General features: G+C 46.2%; 1 protein-coding gene across 6 annotated transcripts in view; it reads right to left on the bottom strand.

Moving 5' to 3' along the window:
* Positions 1 to 15,095, bottom strand: part of CTNND2 (catenin delta 2) — a 3,465,616-nt gene that overhangs the window by 2,524,864 nt on the left and 925,657 nt on the right. The gene's annotated exons all lie outside the window — the stretch shown is intronic.

Raw genomic sequence — 15,095 nt, 5'->3', positions numbered from 1 at the left:
CATTGGTAATCTGAAGGTAGAGGCCAGCAGCACAGGACATAGCTACATCTTAACAATCATCGATCAGTACACCAAATTTGTAGTGGCAGTCCCTGTGATGGATTTAACTGGCCAGACTACACAGCGGTGGAGCATGGAGAGGTAAGTATGGCAAATGCTGTGTCCCTGAGCAAGCAGGGGGTACCCACTCGTGGGCACCGATAATGGCACAGGGGCCCTCTGTCATTATCCCAGTGCAGGTCTGGACCTGCACGTCGGGGTTAATGTCTTGAGCTCAGTGCAGGCTTTGACCTGCACACCTGGGGTTAATTATTGTGGCCTCTATTTGGTTCAGGCAGAGCTTTTTATTGCCCTGAGATACTCCAATCCCTGTCAGTTATACTTTTGCCTTTTGCCGAGTGTTGTGACCCCTGTGTGCCTGTTCGTTGTCTTAGCTTGCTTATATTGTTCTGATCCGGTTCTGTCCCCCGTTGTGAGTTTGCCTGTCGATTCTGTACTGTATATCTGCTTCTCTGGTTTCTGACTTCTTGGCTACGTCTTGCCCTTTGATAATTGTCGTGCTATCTCGTGCTTTGACCCCGGCCTGATCTGGTTTATTTCCCTGTCTATGCCAATTAGTAACTTTGTTCCGTAGTAACCATTCTAGGAGTTTTCCTGCAGCTCCTAGCTCTCGGGAGTTTAGGCCACGCCCCCCAGCAGTTACATGCTTCAGGTCCTGTGGGTCTGAAGCACGCATCTTCTCTGCTGCTGCCCGCTCCACAGGTATCTCTGAGCACAGGTTGTCTTACTCAGGACAAGCGCACTGGATCAGTGAGCAAGTGCAGTGCGGTGTTCCTGACACTCTCATAGTACGCCAGTGTGTCTGACGGCAAGTGGGCCCCCCCACCGTCAGAGACACTTTATTGTACTATGAGAGGCCCTGTGCCAGTCCCGTCGCCCAAAGGGAGGGGCAACACACCTGTTCAGGGCAACAGCACTTGCCCAGGTGCGGCAGGTGTTGACCCTGGACCTGGGGGGGGGCAGCCCATTTCGGGTGGTTTAAAAAATGGCATATGTTGATGTGTAGGCTGGACTTTCAGCTGCTGCAAATGGAGGAATTGGAGAAGTCAGAGGAAGAGGAGGACAAAAGCGAGCCTTTTTTCTGGGAACATATGTGTTATCAGGGAAGGTTGGGACAAAATCTTTTGAAACCCATGCATGGTTCATTTTAATGAAGGATAGATCATCAACATTTTGGGTCGACGGACGGGTCCTTTTTTCTGTCAGGATTGATCCAGCAGCACTGAAGACTCTTTCAGATAGCACACTACCAGCAGGGCAAGCGAGCTCCTGTAAGGCATATTGTGCCAATTCAGGCCATGTGTCCAGTTTTGAGGCCCAATAATCAAAGGGGAATGACCTGTGAGGGAGAACCTTAATATGGGAGTAGTTTGTAACCATAGTTGAAAACTGCTGTCTCCTGTCACTTGCAATCGATTCTGTATTAGCTGTCGTGCGCGCGGGACTTGAGAAATCAGACCACAACATGGTCAGGAAACCCCTGTCTCCAACGACACTTCAGCTGTGTGCACCACGAACACCTCTTCCATTTTGCCCACTACGGCTCGTGGGAGAACCAGCTCCGCTGCTGTGTGCTGGGAATGCCTCAAACAACCTGTTTACCAGAGTTGCTTGTTTGTTAGCCAATATTAGCTCTAGGTTCTCCTGTGGCATGATGTTGTGTAATTTGCCTTTATAGCATGGATCAAGGATGCTGGCCAACCAGTAGTCGTCATCCCTCATCATTTTGGCAATGCGAGGGTCCCTTTTTAGGATCTGCAAGGCATAGTCACACATGTGGGCCAATGTGCCAGGTGTCAATGCTGCACTGCCAGTGGTGGGTGGAGGAGCACTTTCTGGCAAATCCACATCCCTCCAGTCACGCACAAACCCTGTACCTGACCTTGGTATGCCCTCATGTTCTCTTGCTCCCTGAGAAGCATCCTCCTCCCCAAAATAATCATCCCATCATCCTCCTCCTCATGTTCCTCTTCTTCCTCCACCTCGTCCACTCCAGTTCCCTGACCAGACAATGGCTGACTGTCATCAAGGCTTCCCTCTTCCTCCTCCACCTCCTGTTGCTCCTCAGCTGCAGATGCCTGATCCTTGATGTGCGTCAAAGTTTGCATGAGCAGACGCATAATTGGTATGCTCATGCTTATGATGGCATCATCTGCGCTTACCAGCATTGTGCATTCCTCAAAACACTGGACTTTACAGAGGTCTTTCAGCTTTGACCACTACATACCAGACAATTCCATGTCTGCCCTCAAACTGCCTGCCCATGTATCCTCCCACAAATGCGTTACAGCCTGCATCTGTTTGCATAGCCTCTCAACCATGTGCATGGTGGAGTTCCATCTTGTAGCAGCGTCTATGATTAGGCGGTGCTTGGGGAGGTTGAGTGATCACTGCAGCTTCAGCATACGACTGGAGTGGACGTTTGAGCGACAGATGTGAGAGCACAGTCATCGCACCTTATGGAGCAGGGCTGTTAACTTTGGATAATTATTTAGGAAGCACTGCACCACCAGGTTCAAGGTGTGAGCCAGGCAAGGTATGTGTGTGAGTTTTGAAAGGGCTATGGCTGCCACAAAATTCTGCCCAATATTACTGACTACCTTGCCTGTCTCAAGATGTAGACTGCCCAGAAATGACTCAGTTTGTCGATGCAAGTAGTCGGCCAGTACCTCCGCGGTGTGTCTACTGTCGCCCAAAGACATCATTTTTAAAACAGCCTGCTGCCGCTTACCACTAGCTGTTCGATATTGGGACACTTTGTGTGCAACACTGACAGATGTGGATGGAGTGCTCGTGCGACTGTACTCTGTCGATGAGCTTTCGCTTCTGGAGGAGGAGGAGGGTCGAATGCCTACAGCCAACTGTTTCCTATACCGTGGGCTAGGCAGCACTGTTCCACCGCTGCTGTCCCCTGTGGAGCCTGCATCCACCACATTAACCCAGTGCGAAGTGATGGACACGTAACAGCCCTGGCCATGCCTACTGGTCCATGCATCTGTTGTGAGGTGCACCTTTCCACTCACTGATTGTTTGAGTGCATGGACAATGAGGTCTTTCACATGCCGGTGGAGGGAAGGGATGGCTTTTCGAGAAAAGAAGTGCCGACTGGGTAGGTCATAGCATGGGACAGCGTAGGCCATGAGCTCTCGGAAAGCTTCGCTTTCTACCAAATGGAAGGGCATCATCTCTAATGAGATCAGTTTGGCAATGTAGGCTTTCAAAGCCAGTGTATGCAAATGAGAGGATGAGTACTTTCTTGCCCTACTCAGAGTGTCTGGTAGGGTGAACTGGACTTGAGAGCTGCATATGGGGGAACTAGCATTGGACATGACGGACTGAGAAGGGGTTGGTGATGGTGAGGGTGTTGATGGCCTAGATTCCATGTTTCCTCACAAAAATATTGTGATTGACTGACTGGTTTGGCCTAGCAACGACACCACATCATTTCTTGATGGTCGTGTGCTTAGCGGTGGCCTTACAGTGTGGGAAGCGATGGAGCACTGCCGGCTAACTTCAGTCGGAGCAGGTGCACATGTGCTACCTGAGCTTTTGTAATCCATCCACGCTTGCAAATGCATGTTGGTTAAATGTCTAAGCATGCAAATGGTATTCAAATTTCTTAGATTTTTCCCTCTGTTAAAGGTCCTTCGGCACTTCTTACAGATAACATTTGCGTCATCACTAGGATTTTGTTCAAAAAAATGCCACACTGCACTCTTCCAACTATGGTACAAATTTTCAGGGCTTGCACGCTGTGCTAATTTGACCTTCTGGCCAAGCTGTCCTGCAACTCTTTTATTTTTCATGCCAAGTTTTTTGACAGCTACGGGCCTGCCAGATAACCGCTCCTGCGATGTCAAAGCCTGCTGCGGATCCTTCACCTGTTCTGACCTATTGTCACCAGCACCCTCTTCCCCCAATGGATGCCAATCCGGGTCAACAACTGGGTCATCCATGACCTCGTCTTCAATGTCATCTGCACCTTCCTCTTTACCTTCCTCTGTGTCACCATGTAAGGTGGTATAGTATGCGGGAAGGGGCACCTGAGTTTCATCAGGGTCTGATTCGGGCTCAGTAGACTGCGAGGGCAATGTAGTGCTGTCGGTGAATGTAAAAGCAGATTCATCTAGCAGTGGCTGTGCATCAGTGCACTCCATGTCAGATTCATCTTGGACTGGGGAATTCAGGATTTGACTTGTTAACCCAGGAATGGTATGTGAAAAGAGCTCCATGGAGTAATTAGAAGTGTGTGCTGCAGCATCCTTCACTTTTGGTGTGGCTGAAGGACACAATGAAAGGTGTTGTTCCTGACAAAAGGCCTGCACTGACCACTCTGTGCTTGCAGTTTTTGTAACTTCAGAAGAGGAGGCAATAAGTTGGAGGCTGTTTCGGCAATGTAAGCCAAAACCTGTTCCTGATGCTCCGGCTTTAAAAGCGGTTTACCTATCCCCAGAAAAGGGAACCTTAAACACTTTCTTTTGCCAGATGATGATGCAGGCTCAACACCTCCTGCCTTAGCTGCTATTGTGCTTTTGGCAATACCAGCAGATGCACCACCACCACCATCTGCGCCCCCCCGCCCACGTCCGTGGCCTCTTCCACCAGACTTCCTCATGTTTGGGAAAATGCACCAAAAATACCAGCAGAGAAATGGTACTGTATGAGAAGCGTGCAGCTGTGTAAGGTGTATGTAAAAAGTGAAATCTCCGTATATATTTTGGGAGTCACAGACACTCACCCAGTATGTATTTGACCGTAATCCAACAAGCAGATATACACTACTGTATCAGAAGTGTACAGAAGTGTACAGCGTTGGTGAAATTGTCAATCTCCGTATATGTCTTTACGGAGTGTCACACACACATGCTGACTCTGTATAGATGTGCACTGACCGTAACAAGAACACCAGATATCTGATACTGTTTGACAATTGGACAGCAGTCAATACGGTGTATGGAGAAATGGAAATTTCCGTATATGTATTCACGGAGTGTCACACACGCTGACTATGTGGAGATGTGACCGTAATAACTAAGAACACCAGATATCCGATAATTTTTTTAATCAGACAGCAATCAATACGGTGTATGGAGAAATGGAAATGTCCGTATATGTATTTACGGAGTGTCACACACACACGCTGACTCTGTGGAGATGTGACCGTAATAATTAAGAACCCCAGATATCTGATACTGTTTTTTGAATCAGACAGCAGTCAATATGGTGTATGGAGAAATGGAAATGTCTGTATATGTATTTACGGAGTGTCACACACACACGCTGACTCTGTGGAGATGTGACCGTAATAACTAAGAACACCAGATATCCGATACTGTCTGAGAATCGGACAGCAGTCAATACGGTGTATGGAGAAATGGAAATGTCCGTATATGTATTTACGGAGTGTCACACACGCACGCTGACTCTGTGGAGATGTGACCATAATAACTAAGAACACCAGATATCCGATACTGTTTGAGAATCGGACACCTCTATATGGTGTATGTATGGAAAAATGTTAATCTCCATGTATTTTTTTACGGAGTCACACACATATAGCATGTATTTGTCCGTGATACCAGCTGGTACACGGTAGTGTGTGAGGAGCGTACACCTCTATACGGTGTGTGAAAAAAATTACGCTCAGTACCTACTGTGCAGAAAAAAAGGAATAAAAGGATTTTTGCTTTTAAAAAAGGAGTCTGCACAGCAGTGTGAAAACAGCAATGCAGCTATCAGGGAGCCTTATAAGGCAGCCTAATCACCAACAGAGCTGCTGCACAAAAAAGTGTGAAAAAATGAACGCTTGCTAACTGTGCAGAGAAAAGGAAAAACAAATTTTTGCTTTTAAAAAGCACTCTGCACAGCAGTGTGCAAACAGCAATGCAGCTATCAGGGAGCCTTATAAGTTAGCCTAATAACCAACAGAGCTGCTGCACACAAATATAGCCTCCCCTGTCACTGCACAATATACAGTTGTGTTTTACAGTGACATTCCCTATCAGCACAAGCAATTTTTTTTACTTTTTCCCTGCCTAAACACTCTCCCTATTGAGAACAATCAGCAGCAACCTCTCCCTATGCTAAGATCGGCAGAAGTAAGATGGCGGTCGGCGTTCACGGCCTTTTATAGGCACTGTGACGCCACACAAAGCCAGCCAATCACTTGCATGCCCTTCATGTTGAGGGCCGCTGCTGACGTAATCGCATTGCCCACAGTGTGCGTCCTTCATGATTGGCTGAAAATAGGTGCTGGAAGGATTGTGGGAAACGTGACTTTGCCGCTCAAGTCAGCGACCTCATGGCCGACCTCACGCTATGGTCAGGTTTCGATCGGTGAAACCCGACTTTAGCAAAAGTCAGCAGATTCTGAATTTGGCCTACCCGTTTCGCTCAACTCTATAGCTGAGTCCTCAGTTTCTCCACTAGTTTTGGGCCGGTCCCCTACTGTGACCTGATCTACTGTGACTACAGTCGGTGTGGATTCGAGTGCCACATGTGGATTCCTCACTTCCCATGCCCCTAGGACTCCTTCTTTCTCTTCTCCCTCTGTCTAGTCTAGTGATGAGCTCCTCACTGCTCCAGTTCCCAGCGCTAATTATCTCCCTGCTCTCACTGTCACTTCCTTAAGCTACTCCCCTTTTCCACTTTCTCCACCCACACCTACCTAGTCCTTTTCTGGCCTGGAGAGGTCTAGTGTTGGGTACTAGTGTGTGGGTCCTTGGTAGTATCCCCTCCTTACCCAAGAGCAGAGTACCACACCTCTGGCTGAAGTGTAGTACCTCTGTGGTGACTGGACTCTCAGGGGCGCCACATTCACATGATGCAATTTTGATGCTTTTTTCAACTTTAGCATTGCTAAACATTTTAACATTTTACACCCTTATTTGGCCATGTGGTGTGTGACACATCATCAGACACATCCTGTTTAATTTGAAGGGGAGACTCTGAAAATCATAGTCTAATTTTATAGGGCCTTCCTACAGTGGGTCCCTGATAAAACCAGCTGCAGCAGGTGTGAAAATGTATTCTTACACTTTGATTTTGCATTTGCAATCTCTCTCTGGATCTCTACATATCTCTGGGTAAGGCTGTACAACACGGTTCAAAAGAACCTACATCACCAGTGAGTAGTGAGTATGTCTGTATGAGAGTTGAATAATAGAGTAATAAGATAATAATTGTCATTTGTATTATCTGTCAATCTGTTCTGTCAATATACTAACTGGTTGTGTACTGTGTAGTACAGAGCTGGGATACTCAGTGCAGTTGCAGTGTTGTTATTTTGGTCATTTTGGATTGGCAGTAAATCATATGAGGCTGTATTTTGTATAGGGCTGTGGTTTTTGGTTTTTGCTGATTCTTGTTGTTTAAGAAGTTGGCTTTGGTGTTCTCAGAGTGTCAGTGGACACTGCTGTATTAGGTGTTAATTCCAAAGTACAAAATAGGTAGGCTGTGTGAATCCTTGTATGTATGTCTATGAGAACCTCTGAATGAGATGAGAGATGAGTAATTGAGTATAAGGGATATAAATAAATCCCTGATTGATGAGGGGTTCCGTTAGAAGTGGTCCTCTGTATGTGACAGAGGACATTATTCAACTCACTTTGAGGTGAATTAGGCGGAGTGATTGCGATAAGGGATTTTTGTTCTCCTCTTTTTGTAAAATCAAATGACCACTGAAAAATGAAAGAAAAAAAAATCCCTGAATGAGCACGTAAGAATGAATCATCACACATCATTTTGTTTCAAGAGATTGTTACCTTTCTAGTTCTTGTGGGAAGATCCTGGACAGATGCGCTATAGATATTTCAAATCTACATCTGAGACTGAATGAATTGAGTAATGATATAGCTCGTGTTATATGTGGCATTACATTGTAAAGTTTCCTGGATGCATTTGGCCAGAAAAGAGCAAGGCTCGGTTACTCACATTATACAGTTATCTGCTCTTACAGTGCTTACTGCTCTTATATTATTATTATTATAATAAATCCCGTGGTTTTGAGGGTTTTGTAGAAATTGATTTTGTCTAAGAGCTGCTGCATTCTGTTTCTGTGTGAAGGACGCTAAATTTCTAAAATTCTGATGGGAGGGGGGAATGATGCCCCTGCACGGTTCTCCTCTGATATCTACGCTGAGTGGCTAATGGGAGGGGGCATGGAGCTCCGCTCAAGATTCTCTGTGTTTCTGTCCTTGGTGTAATGCTCGCTAGGAGATTTGAGCATTTTAAAGCAACAGTACTTAATTGAAGTGGAATGAAATTTTGTAAGTTGAAGTTGGAAGTTGAAAGTAAAATATGGTGCCTAATTTAGAAGGAAATTGTAAGTGATTGTTTGGTCATTAATGTGTTTGAACCTGCTTCTAGTTGTGTGATTGATTTATAGAAAATTGAGGATCAGCAGAAGGAGGTAGCCAACTGCACGGCTGATAAAGTATGTTAGAGGCCTATCACATCGGGGCCTTCTTACTTTAGTCAGCGGGTTTTTTGCTGTGGGTGAGAGGCGAAGGCAAGGAGCCTTCTGGCTACACCTTGGCAGGCTCATTCTGACTTGCTATGTGTGGCCTGTAAGACAAGGTCCAGGCACACAGAGAGGGAATTTCAGAATAAAGGTGAGCTGTCTAAGTTGAAGCAGCCTTCCCATGTTCCATGGAGCTGGGCTGAAAGGAAAAAGGCCTATTCCTACCTAACGGGTGAGAGGCAAGGAGCCTTCTCGTTACATCCTGTAGGTCTACCGGGTGAGAGGCAAGGACCCTTCCTGCTACACCTTGGCAGGCTGGCTCTGACTTGCTACATGTGGCCTGTAAGACAAGGTCCAGGCACACTAGAGGGACATTTCAGAATAACGGTGAGCTGTCTGACGAGTAAGTTGAAGCCATGGCAACTTATTCTGTGTGTGCAGTCAGGGCCTCTTAATGGAATTCCACCGCTATGCAGATTGTAAAAGACAGAGAAGAAAGGAAGCAGTAAAACAGGTGGGACCCATATGGAAAAAAGCAAAAATGCCAGAGTGTGAATGTTTGGATGTACAAAAAAAGGCACAGACAAGGGAATAAAATAGCAAGTGAATAAATTATGTTTGAGAATGTGCAGCAGTACGGAAGTAAGGTGTATTATGAATGTTTTGATTGACAAAATTTAACCAGAGACCCAAACAAAACAGATGGACTTGTAAACACTGTGGTTAGACTCAGACAAACCCAGACTGAATAGCTACTTGTTTGACCTGTGCTACTGACCTAAGCGAGTTCTGCCAAATCCTGTCCGCACCAGATCATATGTAGTGACATAAGAAGCTGACATAATAGTGTGGTTAGTGGGTAGTGGGGACTGTTGTGAGTTCATTTTTCGGTCCACCAGTTGTGAGTTCTCCTTCCAGGCTCCCACTGGTGGTAACTGGAGGTAGTGAGGCTGATTTAATCAGTAGAAATCTGCCACCTGATAATGAGGATGACGATTGGACCTCAGGAATCTCAGACTGGATTTAAGACAGCCGACGCCCTAGTCTGGTGCTGGTGATTCCTTCTGGCTTGTCAGGTCTTGGTTTTCAGCTCTGTTCCAGTCATCTAAAGCTAAGTTTTTTCTGCTAATGTTGACACTTGATTTTGTTGGTCTATTCAGTTTTTGTGTGGTCAGCCAGCCCCGGCTGGGGCTGCGCTAAATTTCCACTCTTATTTATCTGTATTTGCCAATTTGCTTTTTGTCCCTTATTAGATTGGCCTCTTTTTGCTCTGTCTCAGAATATTTCAGAGTGCTGATATAGTGGGAAAACTCTAGTGACTTCAGGGTTAATTTTGCTATCAGAAGTGTTGGACTTTATTTTTGTAGGGTTTTTTGCAGATTGCAAACAGTGTCTTTCCTTTCCTATCCTTTCTAGTTAGTTTTGGCCCCATCGTTTGCTCAGCCTATTTTCCTGCCTGTGTTTGTGCTTTCATCTTGTTTCACCATCAATACATGTGTGGGGGCTGTCTTTCCTTTGGGGTCTGCTCTGGGGCAGTTAGTTTTCCCCTTTTCTTGCTTCAGGCTTATTTAGTCCTCCGGCTGTGATGAAGCGTCTAGGACCATCGTAGGTACGCTCAACGGTTGCTGCTAGTTGTGTGGTTAGGATCAGGGATCTGCAATCTGCATAGTTACCAACCTCTCTGGTTTTCTGTGACTTAGCTTGTTTTGTTTTTTTTCTCCTCGGTGACCCATTCATAAGATAATCACCAGCCATACTGCAGATTCTAGGGTACTCAAAATCAGGAAAAAGTTGTTAAAAATAAAAAAGGGAAAAAAAAGTGTCAGAATTTTTTTTTTTATTATTATTTATTTTTTCCTCTTTCTTTTTCTGGTGCCGTAGGAGGATTTTTTTTTTCCTAATGGAGATTAAGCAATTTTCTGGTCGTGTGGAGCAACATGCTGCTGAAGTGCAGGGAATTTCCACCTAACTGTGACGTCTGCCTGCGGTCTGGGCTGCAGCCAGACAACACCCCGAGAAACACTGATACCCTTTACCCCTATACAGGGATCTGGATTTATAGCAGAGCCCAGGATGTGCTGTCTGAATAGGAGCAATGACCAGAGCAGGACGGTCGCCAGAAAGGTGTTCCAATACAGGACACAGAGGCAATGATATCTGAGACTAAACCAGTCAGGCAGAAATGGTATAAAAACAGTAGACAGCAGCAAAGTCAGATTCCAGGCCGAAGCCAGAGTCATAAACCAGGAGAGTCGCAGAGGTACAGAATCGTTAGGCAGATGCAGAGTCAGAAACCATGCTGAAGTCAGAGTCATAAACCAGGAGAGTCGCAGAGGTACAGAATCGTTAGGCAGAAGCAGAGTCAGAATCCAGGCCGAAGTCAGAGTCATAAACCAGGAGAGTCGCAGAGGTACAGAATCGTTAGGCAGAAGCAGGGTCAGAAGTCCAGGCAAAAGTCAGATTCAGTCAAACAGTAATTCACACAGTAACATGCAGGGGAACCAAGAATATATCCGGCGGCCTGCAAGAGCAGTCCCAAGGTATTTGAGGGATCAGGTCATCCCTCACAGGCTCCTGGGCTGATGATGTCATCCGGACCGCCCCCAGGACCAGGCTGGATGGTGATGCACCAGCCCCTTCATGACTGACCGAGGAGCGAAGCCTGCGTCCAGCGGACGCCTGCGCAGGAGCCTCATAACAATCGCCGCCATCACTCGGGGTTGAAGCACAGCGCCTCCCAGAGACCGAGGCCGGGACTGCAGGCCACGGGTCAGATGGTGATAGGACAGTCCGGCACCTCCTAGTGGTCGAGGCCGGGACAGCAGGCCCTGAGTCTGATGGTGATGTGACAGTCCGGCGCCTCCTAATGGCCGAGGCCGGGACAGCAGGCCCTGAGTCTGACGGTGAAGTGACAGTCCGGCGCCTCCTAATGGCCGAGGCCAGAACAGCAGGCCCTGAGTCTGACGGTGACGTGACACTACCTCATTCAGTCACATGCTGCTGAACCTAAGATCCCTACTCCTGATGTGTTTTCTGGGGATCGGTCTAAATTTCTGAATTTTAAGAATAATTGTAAATTATTTCTTGCCTTGAAGCCTAATTCATCAGGGAGCTCTGTGCAGCAGGTTAAAATTGTCATCTCCTTGCTGCACGGCGATCCCCAGAATTGGGCTTTTTCTCTGACACCTGAAAATCCTGTTCTGACTAATGTGGATGCATTTTTTCAGGCCTTGGGGTTGTTGTATGATGAGCCTAATGCTGTTGATCAAGCTAAGAGAACCCTGTTGGCATTAAACTAGGGTCAGGATTTTGCAGAGATATACTGTCAAAAATTCCGAAAGTGGGCGGTCCTTACTACATGGAATGATAGTGCATTGGCGGCTCTCTTTTGGAAGGGTTTATCAGAGACCGTAAAGGATGTTATGGTGGGATTTCCTGTTACCGCTGATCTGGATGATTCTATGTCATTAGCAATTCAAGTTGATTGGCGTTTACGTGAACGTAAGACTACATGGGAGGCACTGCCACCTTTTGAACAAACGTCTGAACCTATGCAATGTGATGGGGTTTTGTCTAGGGCGCAACGTCAGGAGTTTAGAAGGCGTAATAAGCTGTGTTTTTTCTGTGGAGACGCCTCTCATACTATTTCTGTCTGCCCTAAATGAGAGAAACGTTTTGCACACACATTTGCTATGGGCAGTGTACAACCTAAGTTCCTTTTGGCAATTACTCTGATCTGCTCCTTATCCACGTTTTCTACTAAGGCTTTCGTGGATTCAGGAGCAGCGCTGAATCTGATGGATTTGGACTTTGCTAAACATTGTGGTTTTTCCATGACGCCTCTGCAGACGCATATTCCTTTGAGAGGTATTGATGCTACTCCTTTGGCGGAGAATAAACCTCAGTTTTGGACCCAGGTGATAATGCGAGTTACCCCAGACCACCAAGAAAATTGTAAATTTTTGGTGCTGCATAATATGCATGATACTATTGTTCTGGGTTTTCCCTGGTTGCAAACTCATAATCCAGTTTTGGATTGAAAGTCTGGGTCTGTGGTGAGTTTGGGTTGTCAGTGTGTTCTTAGGGACGCTCCTGTTTTCTCCACCTCTCCTCAGTCTCATGATATTCCTGATTATCTAGCCCATTTTTCTGATGTATTTAGTGAGAGTAATTCTGCATCTTTGCCTCCTCATAGGAGTTATGACTGTGCAATTGAGTTGATGCCTGGGTGTACATTTCCCAAGGGTCGGCTTTTCAACTTTATCAGTACCCGAGCATGATGCTATGCAGCCCTATATTAAGGAGTCGTTGGAGAAGGGTCATATTAGACCATCCTCGTCACCTTTAGGTGCTGGTTTTTTTTTTGTGGCCAAGAAAGATGGTTCATTAAGACCGTGTATTGATTATCGTTCCTTTAACAAAATGACTGTTAAATATCAGTACCCTGTTATGAATGAGTCACCGTAGGAGGTAAAAGCAGAAATACAAGCTAAGTCCAGAAAACCAGAGAAGTTGGCAACTATCAGATTGCAGACCCCTGAACCTATCAACACAACTAGCAGTAGCCGTGGGGGGGTCCTACGATGCCCTAGACCCCTCAATCACAGCCGGAGGAATAGATAGCCTAAAGACAGAAAGGGAAATCTAAACTGCCCCAGAGCAGACCCCAAAGCAATAGGCAGCCCCCAACATATAATGACGGTGAAGCAAGATGAAAACACTAACACAGACAGAAAGACAGACTGAGCAAAGATGGGGCCACAAAACTACCTAGACAGGAAAGGACAGGAAGGCTGCTGTCTGCAATCTGCCAAAACCCTATCAAAAACATAAGCCAACCAGCTGATATGAAAAAGGCCCTGAAGCAGCTAGGCTTCAAAAACTGAATCAGCACTCAGGTATTTTCAGAAGACAGAGCTAAATGAATTCAGCACACCCCAGCAGGGAATGGCAGAAATCCAGAAAAACAAAGCAAAAACAAAGTCAAAGCACAAAAGCAAAAGGCCGAGCAGAAAACTTAGCTTTGGAGGAGCAGGAATTCAGACTGGTCTCCAAGGATCCCACAGAGAAATCACCCGCAGGGCAGAAGGGCGTCGGCAGCATTATATCCAGTCCGTAACTCCACTCAGCCAGTCACAATCATCAGCCTCAGGTGTTTGACAATCAGGCTCACTACCTTTCTTTACCAGAAGAGGGAGTTCCTCGGGCCTCAGTAATGAAGGGGAAAATGAACTCACAACAGTACCCATTACCTCTGATGTCTAATTTATTCTCCAGAGTTAAGACTGCCTGCTGGTTTACTAAGCTTGACCTCAGGGGGCGTATAATCTTATTCGCATCAAGCACGGGGATGAATGGAAGATGGCGTTTAATACTCCGGAGGGACATTTTGAGTACCTGGTGATGCCTTTTGGGCTCACTAATGACCCTTCTGTCTTCCAGTCCTTTATGAATGACATTTTCCGTGACTTTGTGGATAAGTTTTTGATCATCTATCTGGATGATATTTTGATCTTTTCTAGTGATTGGGATTCTCATGTGGAACACGTCCGGACTGTGTTCCAGATTTTGAGGGAGAATTGCCTGTTTGTTAAGGGATCGAAATGCCTCTTTGGTGTACAGAGGATTTCATTTTTGGGATTTATCTTGTCTCCATCGACTATTGAAATGGACCTGGCCAAGGTACAGGCCATTTTTGTTTGGGTTCAGCCTACTTCTTTGAAGGCTCTCCAGAAGTTTTTGGGTTTTGCCAATTTCTATTGTAAATTTATTGGTAATTTTTCTGGTATTGTCAAACCACTGACTGATCTGACCAAGAAGGGCGCTGATGTGCTGAATTGGTCTCCTGAGGCTGTCTCAGCATTTCAGGAGCTTAAACGGAGATTTACTTCAGCTCCAATTTTACGGCAACCTGATGTCTGACTTCCATTTCAGGTGGAGGTAGATGCTTCTGAGATTGGTGCAGGAGCTGTTTTGTCTCAAAAAGACCCTGTGACTTCTAAGGCTACTTTCACACATCAGTTTTTTGCCGTCAGGCAGGATCCGGCTTTTTTTAGAAAAAACGGATCCGGCATAAATTTTGGAGAACTGTAGAAACGGATCCGGTTTTTTGCTGGATCCGTCTCTTTTCCTGGCGGCTGGCCAATTGGATCTGAGCATGCGCAGACTTAAAAAAACCGGATCCGGTGGCTGGATCCATCTTTTTCTGGATCCGGCGCATTCCGGCGCCCATAGACTTTCATTGTAGCAAAAAGCTGGAAGCGCCGGATCCGGCGCTTCCGGCTTTTTCGCCGGAGACAAAAAACGTTACAGTAGCCGTTTTTTCCAGACGCCGGAATGAGACAAGTTGCCGGATCCGGCAAAAAACGGATGAAACGCAATGCCATCCGGCACGATCCGGCGCTAATGCAAGTCAATGGGGAAAAACCGGATCCGGCATTGCATTTTGCCGGATCCGGTTTTACAAAAAAAAGCCGGATCGCGCCTGAAGGCAAAAAACTGATGTGTGAAAGAGGCCTAAGATGAATCCCTGTGCCTTCTTTTCTCGAAAGTTCTCCCCATCTGAACGCAACTA

This window comes from Dendrobates tinctorius, unplaced genomic scaffold (assembly GCF_039654945.1).
Source record: "Dendrobates tinctorius isolate UK_male_01 unplaced genomic scaffold, ASM3965494v1 ptg000100l, whole genome shotgun sequence".
NCBI lineage: Eukaryota > Metazoa > Chordata > Amphibia > Anura > Dendrobatidae > Dendrobates > Dendrobates tinctorius.
The sequence above is the reverse complement of the archived record's forward strand: the minus strand, read 5'-3'. Positions and strand labels throughout refer to the sequence as shown.